The following is a 10,363-nucleotide window of genomic DNA, read 5'->3' as shown; positions in this document are numbered from 1 at the left end:
AGAGGAATATGATATAATAAAAAATAAAAAAAACTTTTCTTTTTTAATTGAGTAGTCCGGCCTTACCTGCTTGTTAAAATGCTCATTTCCTGTCATTTGGCTGGACAGCGACTGGTCGTTGAGGTCTGCTGAATAGGTTAGCTGGTCGCCCAGGTAGCCTATACCATCTTCTGTTAACAGAGTTAACATTGGCAGCTCTTCTGGGTCGACGAGTGGGGGTGGTGGTGAAAGATTTAGATGGTTGTCCAGGACGTCCATCTCCACCATGGGTTCCAGAAGCGGCATCAGGAGCTCGTACCATTTCACCTCCTCTCCAGTAGCCTCTCTTAGTGTCAGCTCCATGCTGGTGCAAAGATGGAGAATGCTGTAAAACACCCAGAAAAAGAAGTATAAACCTCCACATTTGAATAAAAGGTCCAAGCATCTACTCCTAAGATGTCCTCTTACAATTTTATATCACCTATTCTATCACTATTAGTTAACTTAATTAAACCACCTGTATCCCATTGACTACAGTACCTTTTTTTTTAAACTTCAAACAGCCAAAATAATTATAATACTCACATAGAGGAATATCCAAATGTCTGCAAATCAAACTAACTTTGCTCAACTCTACGTTTTGCTTTAGATGCTCCAACCAACAAGTAGGACTCAACTCTGCCAAAAAAATGTATGGTGAGTGGCATTTATACTGTCCAGGTCACGTGACACCAAGTATGTCTTTGTAACGGTCAAGTTTCTATGGTAACGGATGTGCGTCATCAACGATCATTAATAGTAAATGTAAATGTACTTCTATTATTATTTAAAATTTTTGTTTGAAAAAACAACGATATAAGCCTCAATTCGTCAGTACATTTTAAAAGTAGTAAAAAGTACACGTTTAGGTATTAAGTTCAATCATAAACTTTACAAGCCAGGCTAGCTTAGCTAGCACGCTAGCATTAGCTGCTCATGTTAGCAAAAGAAAACATACATTCATCAAACTAAAATGGCATTTGACTCCACAAATACGTACCGCTGAATTTCTTGGGTTCATCTTTGGCCTTTCAATAGGTCAGTAACTCGATATTGAAAGTAGTTATATCCACAATAATGAGCAACTAAAAGTGACCAAACTGAAATAATCACCACTGTCCAAAATGGCGTCTTTTAGATTAACTTTGGATTCCTAAATTTCTGTTTAGTTCAACAGCCGCCAAATGTTACCCTACAGACTAAAACTAACAATAAACTCCAAAGAGATGAGAGTACAAAAATAACAAGTATTCCACTTGGTAGAAAATATAAAGTGATTTAGTAGTGTTGACCAGCAGGTGCTCTCAAGCTTTTTGGGATTTCTGCCTTCTAAATTAGATTATTTTCAAAAAGACTCTCCTTATTATCTTAATGCCAATTAAAATAAACACAATACAATTTAGCAATATGTACTGAATGCAATTGGAATTTTTTAAATTTACACATTTCAACCTAAATAAGACCTGTTGAGAAGAAATTAATGTAAAACAAATGCAAGTAACAAATCTTAAAGCTTACAGAAAATGAAGAAGAACACGACTGAAACAGGCCAAATCAACACTCAACATAATGATAACAATATTTGTATTATTCCCTCTTTATAAAATGACCATCAAGAAAATAACATTAAAGTGTTAACTCGGCTTTGGCTCAATTGATTCATATACTAGCACCTAAAGACACATGACACATTTTAACCTTCAGTCATCATTCTTTATAAAATCAAACTTGTCATTTTTAATAAGCTTAGCTAGTTTGGCCTTTGCATCTCTTGATGAAATGGATGGATTTAAGTATTTGTCCATTGTGGTATTTAGATCAGCAGCATGTTTATTGTTTCTGGATTACATTACAGAAATGTCACTTTTAAATTAATTGACCCTAATGTAAGTGAGTTATTGACTCATAATGTTTGTGTTTTTGGACTCGTGGTTCCTACAGAAAGTTTTACACTTTTTAACAATATGCCATAACGTATATTTTGCTAAAATATATAATACAATTGCAGACCCCCAACCTCTGGCTGACTTCTGGGCTACCTGACCCCAGTTAGAGAACCCCTGCTTTGGACAACTGTTTGACAAATGTAATGTTGTTCATTGTCCAGCAGGTGAAACTGGAGCTTGCACTTTCTCAGGCGCAATGATAAATCGGACTGTAAACCTTTTACACAACAGCAACAGGTGTTTATTTAAAAAAATGATTTTATTTTAGAAGAAGCTTTGAAATGATATGCATTATAGCTTTCCACACAGTAGGAGCAAAATAAAAGCATCAATACCAACACACAGCCATTCTTTAACCATCCATGTTTGATCAGTTCTCTTTTTTACATAGTACAGATGAATGGATGACAAGAGAGAAGCCTGACCAAAAACCAAAAGAGAATATATTTTAGTTTTTTGCCATTTGAGTCATGAGGGAACGGTTCCTCCTGTCTTACATTATCCTTTGAAAAAAACAGGAAGCTGGAGCCTATCCCAGCTGACTTCATATGGAAGGCTTACATCGACACATAGATACAAATTGGAGAATGAATGCACGCTGTCTGCCACTAAAACCAGGCGAGTCGACCACTCGACCATCAGTGACTCACAAAGATGTCAATCAACAATGTTGTTACACTCTGGTAGTACTGCTTGCAAAGTGACAACAAAAAAACAGAGACTGATGGCAAAGTGAAGATAAAAACGTATTTAATGACAAAAAACAAGGAATGCCGAATGGAGTTGCAAAAAAGAGACAGTTAGAAAAGTAAAATGCACAAATGCCAATGATGCAAAACTGTCCTTGCTTTGCGCTGGGTAGAAAATAATACAAAATACAGTAAACATAATTTCCAAACTGTCTTGTGGGATCATGAAAGGAACACACCACCCCAAAAAACAAAAGGAGGTGGACCTGGCAGAGGGTCACTAAAACAGCAGCCCAACCACAAAGAACCAGAGGGACGGCCACCAGTCCAAGCCATGAGTCCCCGCAGCCAGCAAAGAAGAGTCAGATGGCGTCGGCGAGTGGAGCAACGCTGCGACTGGCGGGGAGACGGACATCCAAGGGTTGGCCACTACGACGATACACAAGGAGGGAGTTGAGCGCAGGATATGCGCCTCTGCTTTTCCGGCCAATAAATGAGCGGTAAATATTGGTTTCCACAAAGCTTGGTGACTGTGCCTGTAAGTAGAAATGCATTTATTGTTTTACCACACCCCTGGCCACGCCCACAACACCACAAATAGATTGCCAATCTCTGGGAAACACTGCATACTAAAATCTGATGAACTGTATGCGTCTTCATTAACACAACTTTTAAATATTTTTATTCAATTAACTGCAGAGTTTCAAGTGACTTTTCGTATGTGTGTATCAAAGTTCTTACCGGTGGAGTGGGAGCATGCAGGTGATGGACAGGCCACTCAGAGACTGTTCACTGACAGTTCATGTACTGTGGAGAAGAAAGAGGAATAGGACATATTTTCAAAAAATTTAATTTTCTTTTTCAATTGAATGTTTTGTTTTCCCACCCTTACCTGCTTGTAGAGATGGTGGTGAATGATTGTAATAGTTGTCCAGGACGTCCATCTGCATCTCTGGTTGGAGGAGCGGCATCAGGAGCTCGTACCACTTCACCTCCTCTCCAGTAGCCTCTCTGCCGTCAGCTCCATGCTGGTGTTGCAAAAAGGTTTAACCATCTTCTCGAGATGTCTTCTTACAATTCCATACAACAAAATCACCTGGCATTTGAAATGTTTTGATAACTGTTAGTTACGTCGATTGAAAAAGAAAATAAGAAAATTTAAGGAAAAGCAGATGTTAAAATGATATACATACAATGTTAGAATGTTAACACAAAGGGCAGAACTGTACATTGGGATGAATTATTTATGTGTCTACCTAAAGTTATGTAACTCGAAATTTCTTAAAACGTCTTTCTTTAATTGTTGATGATATAAGTAGGGTTGTTGAAAATGTATTTGTTGACACAACAACAACAAATAGCTACAAAAACATTTAAAGTGTTGATATCTGAATGGGGCGTAGGGGAGATCCCAGCTGTTATAAAGCTCTTAATACATGCAATATATTTAGCTTCATTAATGCATGAAGTTTTTCTTTCCATAAACTGGAAAAAAGATGTATGAATTTATCTATGGAAGAAAGGACATTTTGATAGTAGCTTTTGTCAAACAGCAGCACATTTTCAGATCTGCCAATCTTGAAGACATTTCATGAGTACTCCCACCCCTTCTTTTCTTGTTAGATAATGACGTTGACGTTTTTTTTCTAATTTTTTTAAGTAAAATTGTATATCTACAATATGCTGTGGGCCAATAAAAATTAAGCCACAGTCAGCAGATGGCCTCAAGGCCGCATTTTGAACACCCCTGCTTTATCTTCAACAGCGTTGAGCGTGTGAAGTTACGTGTGGGATCAACCTAAACCCTGGTTGACTATTTAGCTCGTCAGCTTCCTTTGACCTGAGCGAACAATGAAAATTAAAGAGACAAGGGGATTGAACTCCAAACTAAAACCGGCCAAATGCAACAAAATGCGTACCTAGAGAGCAGCGTACAAGCGAATTCCTGTTGGAAGGTCTGCCTTTTCTTTTATTGTGTCCCACAGTGGCAACCACATGGACATTTTTCTCCTATCGAGACCTTTTTCATCTGCTTCCTCTTCTTTTTGCCCTGTAACACACAGAGACACACATATATATGAGGAAAACTTAACATGAACTGATAGAAGCATCTTCATTCTTGAACATGACCATGGTGGACTTACATAGTTGTCTGTGCAGGACCAGTTTGGGTACATCTCTTGGTGGATATGTTTCTCAACGTCGGCTAGCTGGTAATACTTTGCTTGATCCGATGCTGAGAGTGACTTCCACTGTGGACACATGAGCACACATTTTTGTCACTCAACAACACTGTCAGCCTTTTTCACCTTGATGTACAGTATATACGTACATACAAACATGCTGTAAAAGTGATCATACTGTCACAACTTCCCATTGAATTAATCAAAAACAAGAACATAAGCTTTGGGGGTGCTGGAAAAAATTATAATTACATTTTAAGAGTTGATTCTTAAAATGTTGTTTTTTAGGCCATCTCCTATCTTACTCTCAGCATTTAAAATTCATACGTCAGCAGCCAAGAGGTGCTTTTGTAACCTGGAACTGTTTTATTGTAATGTATATACCAAACATTACATTGCGAGAATCAATTTCAATCCAAAATCGATTCTGAAAAGAATCGTCACCTCAGGAATCAGAATCAGGTTGTTGTAAGAGTCACATCCCTAATGAGCATGTTCTTAGGGGCGAGCAACAGGTGGCAACTTCAATAGATGTACCGTATTTTTCGAAGTATAAGTCGCACCGGAGTATAAGTCGCACCTGCTGAAAATGCATTATAAAAAAGGAAAAAAACATATATAAGTCACACTGGAGCCCGGCCAAACTATGAAAAAAACTGCGACTTATAGTCCGAAAAATACGGTAACTTTGCCAGATCACTAACTCTTGTCTACTTTATGACAGACAAGCCAGTACAATCAGTCCCGCCTCCAACTGCACTGTTTTATTAATGAACCAATGAACCAAGGACACACTAATACAAACTGCTAATGTGAGAAAAATAAACTTTACAATCCAATCATAAGACAAAAGTAACAATTTTCTATTGACCAATCAAAAGTTTACATTTTGTACATGCACGCATGCACACACACACACACACACACACATATATATTTACATACAGTGTGAACACTAACCTTGTGACCCACGACTTTATTGGCCTCAGCGTTATTTCTGATGTTTAGTTGAGCCTTGACCTTTGACATCTGCTCCTTCCTAAAGATCATAAATGCGTTTAGTGGCTTTTTAATGTAGGCCTTCTCTCCATCCCGCTGGGTGTATTGTTTCCTTTTTCTACAAAAACAAACAAAAAATGGTGAAGGATAAATCCTTCAATGATTGAGACAAAAATCCTCCAAACATCCACTTAAATTGTAAACAGCCACTAAAAGTAAAATAAAAACAGCTTATGGTTCACATATGTGCTTTTGAGATTGTTCCTAATACTTACTGGGATGTGGAGACCAGTGTAGAGGCAGGAAGGTCTATATAAGTTGTCCTGGAACACTCTGGCAGCATCACTGAGGGTCCTTCAAGGCTCTGCTAAGGACACAAAAAACATTTCTGTCAGAACAATGTTTTCCCTCCCTGATCTGGAAATACTATTGAGAACAGGATCTAGTTATCTAAACAGATCAATAAAATGAGCTGAGATTTGCAACAACTTTAAACAATTACCAAGTTAAGTCTACCAAATCAATTTGTAGCTTTTAAACAAGACTGCTGATTTGCGGTTCTCAAAAAAGAAGAAACAATTGCAAATGATTTATTAGGAATTGCATTGTCTGTCCCTGCTTTGCGCTGGGTAGAAAATAATACAAAATACATAATTTCCAAAATGTCTTGTGGGATCATGAAAGGAACACACCACCCCAAAAAACAAAGGGAGGTGGACCTGGCAGAGGGTCACTAAAACAGCGGCCCAAACACAAAGAACCAGAGGGACGGCCACCAGTCCAAGCCATGAGTCCCCGCAGCCAGCAAAGAAGATTCAGATGGCGTCGGCGAGTGGAGCAACGCTGCGACTGGCGGGGAGACGGACGTCCAAGGGTTGGCCACTACGACGATACACGAGGAGGGAGTTGAGCGCAGGATATGCGCCTCTGCTTTTCCGGCCAATAAGTGAGCGGTAAATATTGGTTTCCACAGAGCTTGGTGACTGTGCCTGAAAGTAGAAATGCTTTTATTGTTTTACCACACCCCTGGCCACGCCCACAACACCACAAATAGATTGCCAATCTCTGGGAAACACTGCATACTAAAATCTGATAAACTGTATGCATCTTCATTAACACGACTTTTAATTGTTTTTATTCATTTACTGCAGAGTTTCAAGTGACTTTTTGTATGTGTGTATCAAAGTTCTTACTGGTGGAGTGGGAGCATGCAGATGATGGACAGGCCACTCAGAGACTGTTCACTGACGGTTCATGTACTGTGGAGAAGAAAGAGGAATAGGACATATTTTCAGAAAATTTAGTTTTCTTTTTCAATTGAATGTTTTGTTTTCCCATCCTTACCTGCTTGTAGAGATGGTGGTGAATGATTTTGATAGTTGTCCAGGACGTCCATCTGCATCTCTGGTTGGAGGAGCGGCATCAGGAGCTCGTACCACTTCACCTCCTCTCCAGTAGCCTCTCTGCCGTCAGCTCCATGCTGGTGTTGCAAAAAGGTTTAACCATCTTCTCATGAGATGTCTTCTTACAATTCCATACAACAAAATGACCTGGCATTTGAAATGTTTTGATAACTGTTAAGTCAATTGAAAAATAAAATATTAAAAAATTGAAGGGAGAGCAGATATTAAAATGATATACATACAATGTTAGAATGTTAACACAAAGGGCAGAACTGTACATTGGGATGAATTTTTTATGTGTCTACCTAAAGTTATGTAACTCGAAATTTCTTAAAACGTCTTTCTTTAATTATTGATGATATAAGTAGGGTTGTTGAAAATGTATTTTTTGGACACAACAACAACAAATAGCTACACAAAACATTTAAAGTGTTGATATCTGAATGGGGCGTAGGGGAGATCCCAGTTGTTATTAAGCTCTTAATACATGCAATATATTTAGCTTCATTAATGCATGAAGTTTTTCTTTCCATAAACTGGAAAAAAGATGTATGAATTTATCTATGGAAGAAAGGACATTTTGATAGTAGCTTTTGTCAAACAGCAGCACATTTTCAGATCTGCCAATCTTGAAGACATTTCATGAGTACTCCCACCCCTTCTTTTCTTGTTAAATAATGACTTTGACGTTTTTTTTCTAACTTTTTAAGTAAAATTGTATATCTACAATATGCTGTGGGCCAATAAAAATTAAGCCACAGTCAGCAGATGGCCTCAAGGCCGCATTTTGAACACCCCTGCTTTTATCTTCATCAGCGTTGAGCGTGTGAAGTTATGTGTGAGATCAACTTAAAACCTGGTTGACTATTTAGTTCGTCAGCTTCCTTCGACGAGGAGGACAAGGAGACTGAACTCCAAACTAAAACCGGCCAAATTCAACGAGGCTTACAAGCGTATTCCTGTTGGCAGGTCTGCTTTTTCTTTTATTGTGTCCCACAGTGGCAACCACATGGACATTCTTCTCCTGTCGAGACCTTTGTCATCTGCTTCCTCTTCCTTTTGCTCTGTAACACACAGACACACATATATATGAAGAAAACTTCACATGAACTGATAGAAGCATCTTCAGTGTTGAACATGACCATGTCTCAATGGAGATGTTTGGATGTTTTTCTAAGGGCTATGTGGGCGGAATTGTAAACTGACTTTTGATCACATCCATCGTCATGTCTTTCATAATGATTGTGAACGATAGGCAAAAAAAAAGAAAAAAAGTACAGTTCCCCTTTAAAGCTGGGTTACTTAAATCTTGTGTGACCAGGCTGATTGTACCCCCAGTCTCCTCCTATCTGGAAGTGCACAAAATCGCGCATGACAGCTGTACGTGCAGACGCATAGGTTGTTGACAGTTTGAAGTTGCATCGAAATATAACTAAAATCTGTGCTGAGAACTGCAGCGTCCTAGAAACAACTTTTTAATTAACACTACAATTAAATATTTTATTCAATAAACTGCAGAGTTTCAAGTGACTTTTTGTATGTGTGTCAAAGTTCTTACCGGTGTGTGGGAGCATGCAGGTGATGGGCAGGCCACTCAGAGACTGTTCACTGATGAATCATGGAAGGTGGAGAAGAGGAAGAAATAAGATATTTTTTTTGGAAAATGCTTTTTTTTTTTCAATTGATTTTTTTTCTTGTCCAGCCTTACCTGCTTGTTAACATGCTCGCTTCCTGTCATTTGGCTGGGCAGCGACTGGTCGTCGAGGTTGATAATTGCAGGGTGTGCTGAAAAGGTTAGCTGGTATTTAAAATGTATTTGTGGACACAACAACAACAAATAGCTATCGGTATAAAAAAAAACGTTTTCATCACTCACAGTTGAGCCTGAGGATGTGGACTGGCTCTGGGCTGATTCTGTGCCTCCAAAGTATTTTAACAATGCTCCTGGGGAAGTTTCACATAACTTATGAGTTGATGTAAAAAATAATGTTTATTTTACTCACATAAATTACCGTGCTCTGCTGCAAACAATTTGTGCAAACAACATATCTCACTAGTAACCTGATGCTAAAAACATATTGCTAGCACCGCGCGAGCTAGCTAACGTCACCTAGCTAAAGCTAATTACAGCTACAAATCTCTTTGATAAACTTTTTATTACCAAGTCATGCAAACATACCTTTATCATGGCATTTTTTCTCCTCTTCCACTTTCTTCTTCTTCCTTTTTTCTGCACCTGAAGGATATGTCCTTTTTTGTGACATTGTTTTGCCTCTATCTGCGCTTTTGATGCCCAGTGCGCACTGGCATTGCATGGCAGGCGGCAAACGTCACAGGTGCAGCAGAGGCAGCTTTACATTTAAACAGAGGCAGGAAGAATCACTAGGCCTAGATCAGCAGCAGCACTCTGTTGACCTAAAATTGTGTTTTTGTACAATAATATATCTTTGATCATTTAGAAATCATCAGTCAGACTCGTACATGCAAAAAATTAAAAAAAATAATTTTTTTGTTAATTGCTTTTGGGGGCCCCCTGGTGGCCGCGGGGCCCTAAGCAAGCGCTTAGTACGCTTATGCCTTGGGCCGGCTCTATATAAACTTTACAAGCCAGGCTAGCTTAGCTTTCACGCTAGCATTAGCTGCTCATGTTAGCAAAAGAAAACATACATTCATCAAACTAAAATGGCATTTGACTCCACAAATACGTACCGCTGAATTTCTTGGGTTCATCGTTGGCCTTTCAAGAGGTCAGTAACTCGATATTGAAAGTAGTTATGTCCACAATAATGAGCAACTAAAAGTGACCAAACAGAAATAATCACCACTGTCCAAAATGGCGTCTTTTAGACAAACTTTGGATTCCTAAATGTCTGTTTAGTTCAACAGCCGCCAAATGTTACCCTACAGACTAAAACTAACTATAAACTCCAAAGAGATAAGAGTACAAAAATAACAAGTATTCCACTTAGTAGAAAATATCAAGTGATTTAGTAGTGTTGACCAGCAGGTGCTCTCAAGGTTTTTGGGATTTCTGCCTCCTAAATGAGATTATTTTCAAAAAGACTCTCCTTATTATCCTCATGCCAATTAAATTAAACAAAATACAATTTAGCAATATGTACTGA

The sequence above is a fragment of the Nerophis lumbriciformis genome, linkage group LG06 (assembly GCF_033978685.3).
Source record: "Nerophis lumbriciformis linkage group LG06, RoL_Nlum_v2.1, whole genome shotgun sequence".
NCBI lineage: Eukaryota > Metazoa > Chordata > Actinopteri > Syngnathiformes > Syngnathidae > Nerophis > Nerophis lumbriciformis.
This window is presented reverse-complemented; position numbering follows the sequence as displayed.